The 15,673-nt window shown below is 37.1% G+C and overlaps 1 protein-coding gene across 5 annotated transcripts in view; it reads left to right on the top strand.

The window, feature by feature from the left end:
• LOC141544764 (nuclear receptor subfamily 2 group C member 1) overlaps window positions 1–15,673 on the top strand; it is a 266,102-nt gene that overhangs the window by 185,586 nt on the left and 64,843 nt on the right. Inside the window, exons 2-3 of one of the 5 annotated variants that reach the window (XM_074271283.1) lie at window positions 7,264–7,416; window positions 10,917–11,054. The exons of 2 other annotated variants lie outside the window; for them this stretch is intronic. The gene's annotated coding sequence lies outside the window, so the exon portion shown is untranslated. Of the gene's footprint in view, window positions 1–7,263; window positions 7,417–10,916; window positions 11,055–13,170; window positions 13,259–15,673 lie in introns of those variants that run through there. 2 more of the 5 variants (XM_074271285.1, XM_074271286.1) reach the window with 2 other exon arrangements.

Raw genomic sequence — 15,673 nt, 5'->3', positions numbered from 1 at the left:
CCATCTTTAGGGACAAACAGGCAGTAGCACTGTAGCTGAATCTGTCTGTAAGCATGTTTTTCTTGGCCTGAAGTGAATTCCTCTTCTATTAGAAAACAACAGAAGTCTCTCTAGGTTCATGGACAACTTGGAGTAATTGTTTCCCTGCATACTTAATGAGGGATTGTTTGGCTGTCAAAAATTCTCTTTCTTTCCATATGGCTCCCATGGGAAAATGGCAAAGGTTTATCTTCACAGTGGGCAAGCAGCCTTGCCAAGAAGAGAACTTCATTGGCAAAGCAAATAACTGTTTCAGACTTCTGCAGAGATTTGGAGTTCAGAATTGTCTTTTATTAGCAGTGTAAGGCTTGGACTTCCATTGAATGAGATTCCTTCAATATTGTCAGTGATTAATTATCTTGGTGTTTCTAGACCAGTGGTCCTCAGACTTTTTAAATAGGGGGCCAGTTCACTGTCCCTCAGACTGTTGGAGGGCCGGACTGTAGTAAAAACAAAAACTCACATTTTGTTTCTGTCCCTCAGCCCATTTGCCATAACCCAGCGGGCACATAAACGTCCTCAGCATGCCGCATTTGGCCCATAGGCCGTAGTTTGAGAACCCCTGTTCTAGACATTCAGGCCCAGATCTCCAACTAAATAAAATCTCTTAACTGGGAGTTTGAGCTACTGGGAGTGATCCTAGACTAATCTTAAACTCAAGAGGGTGAGACCACATCTCTAGCCGGATCTCCAATTGAAAGAGACCATTTAACTTCCTTAAAAGGTGAGTCTCTGTCAGAGTAGTTTCAGGGTTTATCCCCATCATTATCATATTCATTAAACAAGGAGACCAATATGCACTTAAATATAAAATAATTTGCTGAAGACAGATGGAGAACTGGGTAGAAATATACACTTTCAGGGAACTTACAATTCTAACAAATCTCTTAAAAGTTTCTTGCATTGCTAAGCAGTGGAATCTTTGGTACAGCATCAAAAATGACCTTGCCTTAAAGCAACCATAGACTTGAAAAATAAAAACAAACCTTCAGTTATTAACAGCTATTCCTTTAAACAATAAAAACAATGTTAAAGTAATTTCATTCTACCAGTCCAGGGGAGGGTTGAACTTCAGCAAGTATAATTTGTTCTCACTTCTAAGAAGTAGCCCCATCTAGTGATGGGGAGGGTGAGTTAAATCTTCACTTTTCCTAGCCGAAAGATCTTTCCCTTTTCTTTATTTGTGAAAGGAAGAGCTGAGCCTTGAGCAGCCAAAGGTTTGCATAAACTGCTTCCCCCAGATTTAGAAGATCTTTTCCATTCACATACAAATTTAGCTTGTGACACCTAATCCTCAGAAGACCCATATTTTGGCCATAATGTCCTTCCTCTAATGTTTCTTAATGGCCTGTGATTCCATCTGTCCATCTCTTGTAACTTTCTGCTTATGTCTGGCCATGAGTTTGTTACAAAATGTATTCTCAGCATATTCTCTTTGTTGAGTCTGAGGGATCCAGATCTAAGTATTTTCTCATTCTTTTTTTTGCAGTAAGATATCTAAGATCTCAGAAGGGGAATCCTCTTCCCTTGCATTTTATCAAATGCCCTTTTCAGGTTCTGTGGTTTGGACACTACGGTCTTAATCCTATAATTATTAAATCCCTTAGGTTTTGCATGTGACTCTGATGAACCTCATTGTCATGGTCCTATAGGGTCCTGATTGGAGTATTTCTGATCGGCTGGCTACCCCAGTTGTGGGAGGATACCTCCTCTCCCATTCTTCCATAGCTGCCCTTCTCACTAGAATTCCTCTGGACAGAACAGTATATTTAATTTAGACATTAACTCACTCTAAATATATATGCTAGGGCCCAGAAACTAACGTAATTGTTCTGATAGACCCATCAAGTCTTCCATAAGGGATTTCGTCTCCTTCTTAAAATTCCTCATTTCAATACTTCTAAGGAGTACACTTACAAGGGTACGCCCCCCTCGGACTAAGGGCACCTTTCTTAGTGGGTACATATGTGCCTCAGGAGTAGATGGGTCAGGGATCAAAAATCTACTAAATCCTTTCACTAAATTTTTCTTTTTCTTTTTTTTTTTTTTAATTAATTTTATAATTATACATTTTTTTGACAGTATATATGCATGAGTAATTTTTTTTACATTATCCCTTGTATTCATTTTTCCAGATTTTCCCCTCCCTCTCTCTACTCCCTCCCCTAGATGACAGGCAATCTCATACATTTTACATGTGTTACAGTATAACCTAGATATAATATATGTGTGTAAATCCAATTTTCTTGTTGCACATTAAGTATTGGATTCCAAAGGTATAAGTAACCTGGGTAGATAGACAGTAGTGCTAATATTTTACATTCAATTCCCAGTGTTCCTTCTCTGGGTGTAGTTGTTTCTGTCCATCACTGATCAGCTGGAAGTGAGTTGGATCTTCTTTATGTTGAAGATATCCACTTCCATCAGAATACATCTTCATACAGTATTGTTGAAGTGTATAGTGATCTTCTGGTTCTGCTCATTTCACTCAGCATCAGTTCATGCAAGTCTCTCCAAGCCTTTCTGAATTCATTCTGCTGGTCATTTCTTACAGAGCAATAATATTCCATAGCCTTCATATACCATAATTTACCCAACTATTCTCCAATTGATGGACATCCATTCATCTTCCAGTTTCTAGCCACTATGAAAAGGGCTGCTACAAACATTTTGGCACATACCGGTCCCTTTCTCTTCTTTAGTATTTCTTTGGGATATAAGCCCAATAGCAGCAATGCTGGATCAAAGGGTATGCACAGTATGATAACTTTTTGGGCATAGTTCCAGATTGCTCTCAAAAATGGCCGGATTCTTTCACAACTCCACCAACAATGTATTAGTGTCCCAGTTTTCCCACATCCCCTCCAACATTCATGATTATTTGTTCCTGTCATTTTAGCCAATCTGACAGGTGTGTTCACTAAATTTTTAAACTTGCTCTATTTCCCTTCTTAGAAGTCTAGGGGGAGGAGTAGAAGGAGTTAATAAGTCCTCTTAATTTAGTTGAATTTGTTTCCAAATTACATACACACACAAAACTCATTTATCTCAACATTGGTATTATATGGTGGTCACATCTAAAAACCCATATAAAGTTACCAAATATGAAGTAATTAAATCCAATAAAGAAGTTAACACTCATATAGCATTTGTTTTATGCTAAGCATTTTGGAATCTTGAAATGACCCAATTGTCAAATTCCCCAATCATTACTCTCAAAAATTAACTAACTTTTTCTGCAGCCCCCAGCTTGTCCAGAGCTGGCTTACAGAAGAAAGTCAGGCTTTTTTCTCTTTTTAATGAAATCTAGCCCACAGAATAGACATAGCACAGACATTCTGCACAAAGACGCAAAAAGACAAAAATTACATGGAAAAGGATCATAAAAAAACACATAAAATACATAAAACAGTCAAGTGTACGTTTTGCTCCAAAGATTTGAATAGATTGCTCTTCCCTCTCCCTATGAGAAGCGCCAATCTCATGTCTTGAGTTCCTGTAATACAGTCAACCTCTCAACTCAAGTGCAGAAGTCATCACCTCCTTTCCCTCAGTCAATCAGAGCTCCCCAGCTCTGTGCCATTTATCAGGACTTCCTTCTGGCTTACTAGGTGCCACCCCTTAATGCTAGATTACCAGGCCTTGATTCTTCCGCCTAAGGACAGCCCAAGGACACAGACAGTACCCTGGGGAGAGTAACTCCACTGTGCCTTCCCCTTCTATTTCTGGATTACACCTGCATAAGTTACCTGACTGGGGACTTGCTCTTGAGCTTCTTTGTGGGAGACTTGTGCTCCTGTTTGTATTGGATGCTTCTGCTTCAGGCCCATTCTTCATAGAGAGGGAGACTGAGAGTCTGATCTCAAGGACCCTTAGAGAAAACCCAACCTGGAGCCTTCCCTGAATAAGGATCCCAGCCCATCTCACAGGGAATTCAAGATCCTGCTCCAAACCTCCATAAATTGTATGGAATGGGTGCTAGACCCCCTACTCAAATTAACTAATCAGAGACATCTTCAAATACAAAGAGAAAGAATTTATTTGGTCCTCACAAGGAGAGGCCCAATTAGCTCGGTCAGACATAGAGCCTCTCAGCTCCCATCTCCCAGCATGTGCCTTACCTGGCCTGCCAAAAATAGTAAATCTGGGTAAATAACAAAACATCCAACTCTTTTCATTGGATGGATTAAAAAGGTAAGGATTAAAAAGGATTAAAAGTAATCATTATTGACCAATGGTCAGCAATGATGTCTGCTTCCTCTGGGTCACGCCACTTAATGTTACTTCCTGAAACTGGATCCTAGAGTTTTACCTTTCTTGCTCGACAGACTCCTGGGAATCATGTGATGGGCTTGCAGGCCTGTTTATGTCAGACTTTTTGAGAGATTTTCACCTGGTCCCATTCAAAGATGCATCCATATGTCACTAAGTGTGGGCATCTTACAATCTCTCTTCTGGTTTGACTTCCCTTTCAATGATCTCATAAGCTCCCATAGGCTTAATTATCTTTTATTTTCCCCCCCCCAAAAAAAAAAAAATAACTTCCAAATTAATTTCCTCCTCAGTTCAGTCTACATTACCAAGTATCTGTTTGAAACCATCATTCAAGTGCCCCCAAAGCATCTCAAATTCATATTTTTGCCCAAATCAATCCCCTTCTAAAGTGCTCTACTTTATTTATTATTATAGCTTTTTATTTACAAGATATATGCATGGATAATTTTGCAGCGTTGACAATTGCAAAACCTTGTGTTCCAATTTTCCCCTTCCTTCCCACTACTCCCTCCCCCAGATGGCAGGTAAACCAATACATGTTAAATATGTTAAATACAATATAATGTATACATATTCATATAATTATTTTGCCAAAGTGCTCTACTTTATTAAGGACATAGATATCTTCCTGGTTACATTGGATTTGTAAATTCAAGTGCCACTCTTCTCTCATTCATCTCTACTTCATTTCTCATAAACTCCTGAAAGAATTTTCCCAAAGCTCAAGTCTGATCCAGTTGCCTCCCAACCTGTCCCCAACCTTCCTCTTCCCACCCCAACTCCAGTGACTTCCTGTTGCCTCCAGGAGTAAATATGAAATGTTTTGTTTAGGACCCAATATGACTGCTCTCAATATTGTGGTTTTAATTTTAATAGCTAGATCTTAGAACATCTTACAATACTGGAGCAACTATGCTGAGGCAAAAGTGGCTTTGTAAGATGGAAGGGTAAGAAAATGCTTATAGACACCAGTTTGCTAAAAGATATTTGTTTTTAATGAAAAAAAATTGCCTCAGGTGCTTAAGTAATTGATCATTTATACATGTGGCTTATGTCAGTGCCACAGTTATCTGCTGCTGACCACTGCCTTTTATTGTTGATCTGCTACAAATCTTTCCCAGAGGACTTTGCTCTAGATCTCTTCAAACTTAATTTCTTGTTTAGTTGTTTCTGACTATGTCCACAAGACAAGGCAGAATCCTCTTTTAGAGAAGAAAATTTCCTACTGATGACTGTGTGTACTTCTTAATTGCAATTAATCTGATTGATAATTTATACTGTATTGTTACTCATAGTCATAAATTTAGATTGGAAGATAACCTAGGAATTAGACTATTCATTGTCTCTGGTACCCACTTGATCCCTGAAAGCTAACCTTTGTGGAGAAAGGGCCCACCTTTCCTGCTACCTATACCAACAACCAGCCCAGTGCCGTTTTTGGCCTGGCCCAAGGACCATGAAAATGGCCTCCTCCTACTCTCCTCCCTGCCCCGGCCTCTGCAGCTGTTACCCAGGGGAATTAACCTTGTGAACCCTCAGGTAGGCATCCGTTTCTGCAGACTTCTCTCTTCACCAAAGTCTGTGGAACCGCCCTGTGTGCCAGCATCAGAAATGGTGGTGGTTTCACCTTGTCATCCCCCTGCTCAGAACCTTCATTGGTTCTCACTTGAACACCTTCTTCCAAGGCTCTCCCCTCTCTGTTGCCATCCCTTTCCAGCCTGACTTTGTTATCAGTCTTCTTTTCAAACACACTCAACTCTTTGCTCCCTGTTCTTGAAACTTGTAACTGGGGGAAAATATTAAAATATGGAAAAAATAAATAAAAATCTATTTTATAATTGAAACAACACATTGTTTTACAGGTTACACTAACATACAATTTCCCCTAATGACACTCATAGCTGAAAAATGAAAATCAATAGACATGAACTATAAAGGATGGGCCCTAAAAAGGCACAGAAATCTAAGAAGGTCTTCAAAGGCAATAACTGGGGGGGAGGGGGTGTAAGAGGGGGGAGGGGAAGGAGACTTTGAAAGCTGGACAGCGGGGGCAGCTAGGTAGCGCAGTGGATAGAGCACCAGCCTTGAATTCAGGAGGACCCGAGTTCAAATCTGGTCTCAGACACTTAACACTTCCTAGCTGTGTGACCCTGGGCAAGTCACTTAACCCCAGCCTCAGGGGAAAAAAAAAATAGAAAGCTGGACAGCTACTTTTCCAGTATGTTGTGGAGATGGACAACTTGCTTCAAGTAAAAAGGTAGTGGTTCTTCCAATACCAATACTGGAGTCAATTCAACAAGACATTTCAAGTGTTTATCATATTCTAGACCTGGATATGTGTTAGGGCATAAAATCCCTGTTTTCAATACTGCTGGAGAGTACAAACACAAATTATTTAATGCAAGTTCAGGAATAAAAGGGGTTAGGGAGAGATCAGGAGAACATAAGCTGTAAACTCAAGGAAACACTGTTTTGTCTTTGCACTCCCAGAACCTCACACATTGAGTATAGAAGGTGCTTAATAATTACTTGTTGAATAATAAACTCAGTATGAAAGCCAAGGTGGGTGACCAAGAACTGTTTTTGTTTTTTTTGCATTTACTTCTTTTTTATTAATTTTATAATTATAACATTTTTTTGACAGTACATATGCTTAGGTAATTTTTTTTTTTTTTTTTTTAACATTATCCCTTGTACTCCCTTCTGTTCCGAATTTTTCCCCTCCTTCCCTCCACTCCCTCCCCTAGATGGCAGGCATTCCCATACATATTAAATATCTTATAGTATATCCTAGGTACAATATATATGTGCAGAACCGAATTTTGTTGTTGTTGTTGTTGCAAAGGAAGAATTGTATTCTGAAGGTAAAAATAATCTGGGAAGAAAAACAAAAACAAAAAAAGGCTCACAGTTTACACTCATTTCCCAATGTTCCTTTTCTGGGTGTAGCTGATTCTGTTCATCATTGATCAATTGGAATTGGATTAGCTCTTCTCTATGTTGAAGATATTCACTTCCATCAGAATACATCCTCATACAGTATCATTGTCGAAGTGTATAATGATCTCCTGGTTCTGCTCGTTTCACTCAGCATCAATTGATGTAAGTCTCTCCAAGCCTCTCTGTACTCCTCCTGTTGGTCATTTCTTACAGAACAATAATATTCCATAACATTCCTATACCATAATTTACTCAACCATTCTCCAATTGAGGGACATTTATTCATTTTCCAGTTTCTAGCCACTACAAAAAGAGCTGCCACAAACATTTTGGCACATACAGGTCCCTTTCCCTTCTTTAGTATTTCCTTGGGATATAAGTCCAGTAGTAGCATTGCTGGGTCAAAGGGTATGCACATTTTGATAACTTTTTGGGCATAATTCCAGATTGCTCTCCAGAATGGTTGGATTCTTTCACAACTCCACCAACAGTGTATCAGTGTCCCAGTTTTCCCACATCCCCATCCAACATTCATCATTATTTGTTCCTGTCATCTTAGCCAATCTGACAGGTGTGTAGTGGTATCTCAGAGTTGTCTCAATTTGCATTTCTCTGATTAATAGTGATTTGGAACACTCTTTCATATGAGTGGAAATAGTTTTAATTTCATCCTCTGAAAATTGTCTGTTCATATCCTTTGACCATTTATCAATTGGAGAATGGCTTGATTTCTTATAGATTAAAGTCAGGTCTCTGTATATTTTGGAGATGAGGCCTTTATCAGAACCTTTAACTGTAAAAATGTTTTCCAAATTTGTTATTTCTCTTCTTATCTTGTTTACATTACTTTTGTTAGTACAAAAGCTTTTTAATTTGATGTAATCAAAATTTTCTATTTTGTGATCAATAATGATCTCTAGTTCTCCTTTGGAAACAAATTCCTTCCTCCTCCACAAGTCTGAGAGGTAAACTATCCTATGTTCCTCTAATTTATTTATGATCTTGTTCTTTATGCCTAAATCTTGGACCCATTTTGATCTTATCTTAGTATGTGGTGTTAAATGTGGGTCCATGCCTAGTTTCTGCCATACTAATTTCCAGTTTTCCCAGCAGTTTTTGTCAAATAATGAATTCTTATCCCAAAAGGATCTTTGGGTTTGTCAAACACTAGATTGCTATTTTTATTCACTATCTTGCCCTGTGAACGGAACCTATTCCATTGATTGACTAGTCTATTTCTTAGCCAATACCAAATGATTTTGGTGACTGTTGCCTTATAATAATAGTTCTAGATCAGGTACAGCTAGACCACCTTCATTTAATTTTTTTTTTTCATTACTTCCCTTGAAATTCTCGACCTTTTGTTGTTCCATATGAATTCTGTTGTTATTTTTTTCTAGGTCATTAAAATAGTTTCTTGGGAGTCTGATTGGTATAGCACTAAATAAATAGATTAGTTTAGGGAGTATTGTCATCTTAATTATATTCGCTCGGCCTATCCAAGAGCACTCAATGTCTTTCCAATTATTTAAATCTGACTTTATTTTTGTGGTAAGTTTTTCATAATTTTGCTCATATAGTTCCTGACTTTCCTTTGGTAGATATATTGCCAGATATTTTATACTATCGACAGTTATTTTGAATGGAATTTCTCTTTGTATCTCTTGCTCTTGGATTGTGTTGGTAATGTATAAAAATGCCCAGGATTTATGTGCATTTATTTTGTATCCTGCGGATAGCATTTTTCATCCTAAGTCCTTAAAAATAGTCTTAGAACATTGTATTGCTGGGAATAGCAAAGTAATTCACACCTGATCATCTAACAACATTGTTATTACTATGTATGTAATACATTTTACTTTGCATCAGCTCATGGAGGGATTTTTCCAGGTTTTTCTATTATAATCACATACCACAGTTTATTCAGCCATCCCTCAGTTGATGGGTATAAAATAGATTTTTCTGTAACATTTTCAGAGGCCTAAAGGTGACTAATAGATCTATTAAAAAATCTGTCTGGTTGTCAGAGTCCAAAATTCTAATTTTAATTCTCATTTGTATGCCTCCCTTATAGACAGAGTTTTGCTTAGGTCCTGGGCCTTGTAAATACATATTTAGTTTAGATTAATTTTGTGGCATTGATGCGGGTGGTAGCCCCCTTTAATTCATCTCCTGCCTGCAGTTAGGGAATGAGGAAAAAAAAAAAGACAGAAAGTATCCTCATGCTCTTAACAATTAATTTGCCTTGATTCGGAATTTTGTTCCTTAGCCAATATTACAAAGGTCTCCCTTCTGAAGCTACAGCGTGGCCAAAGCTGTGTTCAGAAGAGAAACCCCTAATTGCTGGCAGGGGGCATAGAATGCCAATTGAGAAAAATAGGAGCTAAATTCACTAAGAGCTCCTGCACTTAAAGAGAAGTCAAGAATTCCCACCTGCAAGGTTAGGTAGGAGAGATGGAGAAAGGTGGAGCAGATGTCTAGGTTTTATCTGTCTGAGAGCAGGTAAGTGTGCCCTGAGGCTTAAGGAAAAAAAGTGAGTGGTTTAAATTCTCTGTCTTTGTAGACAGCCTCCTGACTATGGAAAGGCATAATTTTTTTTTTAAGCCTGCTACAGTGAAAAGCTGTGATGGAAGGCTCTGTTCTAATGCAGGATGACCAAATCAGGGAAACCGAGTCCCGTTTTAAAATGTATGGGACCCGCATGCTTTGGGAGGGCTGGAAGCTCTATGATATTCCATCTTCTAAGTCTTATCCTTTTCCAATTCATCATTTACATTATTTCAGTATTAGTCATTTTCCAAACCCATAATTTTGCTTGATACTCCTTTACTCTGAAACCATCAGGAGTTGGTTCCCTTAAAACCCCTAGTGAAGACCCTAAAATGCCAGTCTACCCCAGGTTCAATATCATTTTCTGGCTTTTAATTCCCATTTCATTTTCAATCGTGTTGACTTCTCATGATCCCATTTGAATTTTTGTTGGCAAAGATACTGAAGTGCTTTGCCATTTCATTGCCTCTTCCAGTTCCTCTAGATTAGGACACTAAGGCAAATAGAGTTAAGTGATTTGCTCAGGGTCACATAGCTACTTAGTGTCTGAAACTAGATTAGAATTCTGGTCTTTCCAACTCCAGGAACTGTGTTCTATCCACTGAGCAACCTACCTGTTTTATATCCCTTTAAATGCTATGTTCCACCTGAAGGGGATTAGTTACCAGTCCCTGTTATAGCTTTGCCCTTTCTCATCTGTTTGTCTTTCCTGACACTATTCCCATTTCCACAACACTTTTCTGATTAATCCTGTGAACTTAACTCAGTCTATTTTGTATTATAGAAATTTATGCATATTTTATTTTCCCCATTTTGTCAATAAATTCAGTGAGGACAAGGACCTGCCTTTTTTGTATCCCCAGCACTTACCTTAGTGCCTTACATTTAGTTGGCAATTAACATACATTTATTAAATTTGTTGTTGAATTGAATCAGTAGTTCTGGAAGAGGGAAAGAGTATCCCTACACTTAAGGGTGGGATAACATGTTTTTAAGTTTTTTATACTGTTTTTGATAGGAATAATACATGCTTTTTTATGAACAGATAGGAAAGAAAATAATGGGTAGAATTTGTGAGAGGAAGTTCTAAACCACTTGTTATACCCCTGCAGAAAGCAAGAACACTTGTTAACATATCATTAGCAAGGACAATTCTACAAGCAAGTCCTACTGGATGGGAATCAACTTTCACCCAGGGTGAACAATCAGCATTTCGATGATTGGAGGAAACTTTTCAAAGGAAAAACAGGGTATGTGTCAGGCCAACCTAGAAATACACAAATGTATATGTGTTTGCATATAAATATATCAGTATTCTCTGTGGTAACAAAAAACTAGAAACAAAGTGAGTGCTTATTGGCTACGGAACTGCTGAAGAAATTATGATAGATGAATGTAATGGAATATCATCAATACCATAGTATTCTTTTAAAAAGTACATTTTAAGTGTAAATATAAGTTTCTGGAAGGCAGGTTTTGGTACAATATGACAGTTTTCATCTCATTACTGGAATGCATTCTTTCTTCACTTCATTTTAAAATCTCTTTCAAGGCTGCCTTTTAAGCATTATAGAGAATTTCACCTTCCCTAAAGGAGGGACTCTTTTTGCCACTTTTGCCTTCAAGTTCCTAATCCCTATTATAGTGCCTTGTACCATACAGTAGATGCTTAATGCTAGTTTAGTCAAATTGAATTAGAATCTCTAGTTTTGAAGGAAGACATGCAGGGAGAACAGTGAGTTCCTTGTCACTGAATGTGTTTGGGTGCTGGCTGATTGCACAACAACCCCTGATTTGTAGTAACCCATATACTCCTTGGAGAGGAGACTGTCTTGGGTGTGCTTTTAAAGCCCTTTCCAGGTGAGGACCATTATGTGGAAGATGAAATAAGCTTATTTTGCTTGTCCCTTAGACAGCAGATTTCAGTTTTGTATAATTCCTAGACTGGTTTTAGAGTTACAAAGTACTTTCTTGACAAAAAATGCTAGGAAGCAGATAGTCTGACTAGTGTTAGCCCCATTATATTGATGAAACCAAAAACGTTTCATGAGGAAAGCTTTCCAGAGAGGTTATAATTTATCTTCTCAGGAGGTCTGCAGGTTGGGGCAAGATGATCATCTATCAGAAAAATCATGGAGGAAACTCGCCCTTTAGATGTGCTTTGTATTAGGTGATCCCTGAATTAAAAGATAGGAAAGAAAATAATGGGTGGAATTTGTGAGAGGAAGTTCTAAACCACTTGTTATACTCTTGCAGAAAGCAGGAGCACTTGTTAACATATCATTAGCAAGGACAATTCTACATCTCTTACCCTAAGCCCCTGATCTCTTGTGATTTCAAATTCCTATGTCTGAGAAAAGAGGTAGTGCTGGGCTGTCATTTCCTACAGCTCTTCTTCTAAACCTTTTTTTCTCTTATCAAAGATAATAGAAAGCAAATGACTTAGCTTCTATTCAATTGAAAATTTAGATCACTTTCTGTAAGCATTTATTATAAACCTGGTATGTATCAAGTACTCCTTCTCACTGACATAGCAGGAGGCAGGAAGGCAAATTCTGCCAATAGGCATTTAATTTTCGTGTCTTGATTTTTATATAATTTACATGAGCATTTTGATATTAGAAGTGTTTCTGTTGATTTTGTCCACCTTGTATGAATGTATATGAATTTAAAGAAATCCCTGTTACAGTTAGAACAATCCCTCTTGCATTTAGAGGAGTTCTTGTTGCAGATGGGGCAATCTCTTACAAATATTTATATACAGCAATTAGAGACAAAATTTGTGGCTGCTAATTTTCCAGGTTCCAGAATGCTTTTGCAAATAATAAAATAGTAATGATAATAACTAGTAATAATAAATAATAAAATTTTGGAAAAGTCACTTTAAGGTAAAAATGGATCCCAGAACAGCATATTCATAAGAGTCCTTTTGGAAAAATTAAATACATATTGGGATTAGAAAAAAAAAAACTCTCAGTTCAACTGGAAATGACTAGGAAGCACACTATTAATTGATGTGCTAATTGATGTGATTTAGGAGCACAATTTCTGGTTCCAATTGATGTGTTTGGGATTAGTTGCAAATGATGAGATTGAGGTACAGGCATCAAAATTTAGGGTTCAGCCATGTAATGAATTCACAATGGCCATTCTCTTTGGCAAAAGATAGTTTTATTTAGAAGATGAGGTTACAGACAAAATGAAAGGAAAGAGTAGAAATTAGGAGTGGTAAGTATGAAATAGAGTTGGCAGAGGAGATAGTTGGTAAAGGGGTTTTAACAATTAGTGATGAAAAATATTCATTTTTTTAGGGTCTTCAGAAATGTTTAGGGAAACCTTGGAGTCCACAAGATGAGGCCGAGAAAGCACTCAAGAGGCAGAACAGACTTTTGAGAAGATTCCTTGCACTCTGTTGATAAAGAAAACCCATATGTAACAATTAAAAGGAAAGAAGGTGGGGTGGATTTCTCCAGAGATCTCAGTTTCTAGAGGTCTCCACCAAAAGTTATTTTAACAAAAGCATTCTTAAAAACAAAAGACCCATTTAAACTGGGATGATGATTAGAAGTAGGGTGCCAAGGAGGGAGATTCCCAAGCAAAGAGAGAATCAAGATCTGTATGAAGGAGATTGCTTTGTGGAGCTGAAGTTATATTTCTTGCAAAAGCAATTTTCCTACCAGACTAATTAAGGCATCCAACCCTTCCTTAATAGGGACCTGAGAATTATCCCATGTCAAAAAAGCAGGACTTTGAAATAGAGAGATTAACTCAAACCCTTACTTGAGGCATATGTGTAAAGTCTTTCTGCCAGTCTTTTCCTAGACAAATCTTCCTCCTCTCAACGGGTTTTTAGAAGATGGGTTTTAATGGCACTTTAAGGAATTACTTGGGCACAAACTATCAGACATTGGGCATGTCTGATAATCCTGCCTAATAGTTTCTCCTAGCTTGTGACCAATGAAATTAGATTTCACAGGAGACTGAAAGGTATTCTTTGTTGCCTGGCATAGGCCTAGGAGAACTTTCCGCTGACTTGTCTCTAGGATTAGAAGCTGGTCTGAGAATGGTGGAAGAGTATATTCCCTCTTTGCCAGGATCTGTTGTAGTTTGGAATATAAGAATTGGAGAGCTGAAGGAGTAAGAAGGCCAATGTAATGGACTGGTCAGCAGACTCTTTTGTGACTTGATCTGTGCATATTAAATGTTATATTTTTAAAAAAATGTTTATGCCATAGAACACATAGGATAAAAATGTTATTCTCTATCAGCTTGAATAAATAAAATTGAGTTTGTGCATGGATATAATGCAGAATACTTTTTAAGTTACATCTTCTAAGAAGACTGCACTAAAATTCTCTATTCTTATACTGCATGAGAATGACACTTGGTTCTTAAAGTTGTATTAGCAGTTAAATGTTCTTACATTTTGAAAGATTTAAAGAAATTATACAAACATTTTTAATTCAATATATCTCTGGTAACAGATAACTATGCCAAATATTCATCTACCTGGTGATGGAAAATAGTCTTTTACCTAATGACTACATATTTTCAGTTAGAAAACAGTAAAAATCCTACATCCTTGTATTTTACTTATGGCTTTAAGCTGACTACTTGCTTTAGAGATTTGCTGTAAGAGAAAAAAAAAAGCAGGGAAGTGATTAGATAGGACAAAGCATTCTTAGCTGTTTAACTTCAGGTATGAAAACCACAAATGGGTACTACACACACAGTTATAATTCCATCCCATATTCACACTTAGTTAAAATTGAGACCATGCACTAAATAAATATTAAATAATTTGCTGAAGACAGATGGAAACCATAGTAGAAGTAATAGATTTTGAAATAACTATTTTCAAAACTTACAGTTAGCCAGAAATAAAAAATATCTAACAATTTAAAATTTTTTACATGCATTTGTTTTGCAAATTTTACAATATGTAATTTAGAAAGCAAGATAATACCTTAAATATTTTTATCTAATTTAGAGGAGATATAAACATGTAAACTGAGTAAGTTATCAGAAAAGTTTGTTTTAATATCTAGTTCTTAGCTTTAAATAAAAAGGGTAACAGAGGAGGACTGAGTTAGAATTAATTTATTCTAAAATCCTCTCATCTAATATGCCCAGTCATGGGCTCATACCTGTAAGTGGCAGAACTGGGATTTGAAGTGGGCTTTTGGCCTCAGATCAGTCAACAAGTATTAAGTGTTTACTATGCTTGCTATTTGGATTTACAAGTACAATGAATGAAATAGTTCTTTTTTTTTTTTAATTAAAGTTTTTTATTTTCAAAACATATACATGGATAATTTTTCAACATTAACCCTTCCAAAACCGTATGTTCCAAATTTCCCTCCGCTTCCCCTTCCCCCTCTCCTAAATGGCAAGTATTCCAATATATGTTAAACATGGTAGAAATATATGTTAAATCCAATATATGCATATGTATATTTATATAGTTATCTTGCTGCACAAGAAAAATCAAACAGGAAAAAAAAATGAGAAAAAAAAAAAAAGCAAGCAAACAACAAAAAGAATGAAAATGCTATCTTGTGGTCCCCATGCGATTCCCACAGTTCTCTCTCTGGGTATAGATGGCTCTCTCCATCATAAGATCAGTCCATCAAAATTGATCATTGTGTAATCTTGTTTGTTGCTGTGTACAGTGATCTCCTGGTTCTGCTCACTTCACTTAGCATCAGTTCATGTATGTCTCTCCAGACTTCTCTGAAATCATCCTGCTGATCATTTCTTATAGAACAATAATATTCCATAACATTCATATTCATAACTTATTCAGCCATTCTCCAACTGATGGGCATCCACACAGTTTCCAGTTTCTTACCACTACAAAAAGGGCTGC

Source organism: Sminthopsis crassicaudata, chromosome 5 (assembly GCF_048593235.1).
Source record: "Sminthopsis crassicaudata isolate SCR6 chromosome 5, ASM4859323v1, whole genome shotgun sequence".
Lineage (NCBI taxonomy): Eukaryota > Metazoa > Chordata > Mammalia > Dasyuromorphia > Dasyuridae > Sminthopsis > Sminthopsis crassicaudata.
The sequence above is the reverse complement of the archived record's forward strand: the minus strand, read 5'-3'. Positions and strand labels throughout refer to the sequence as shown.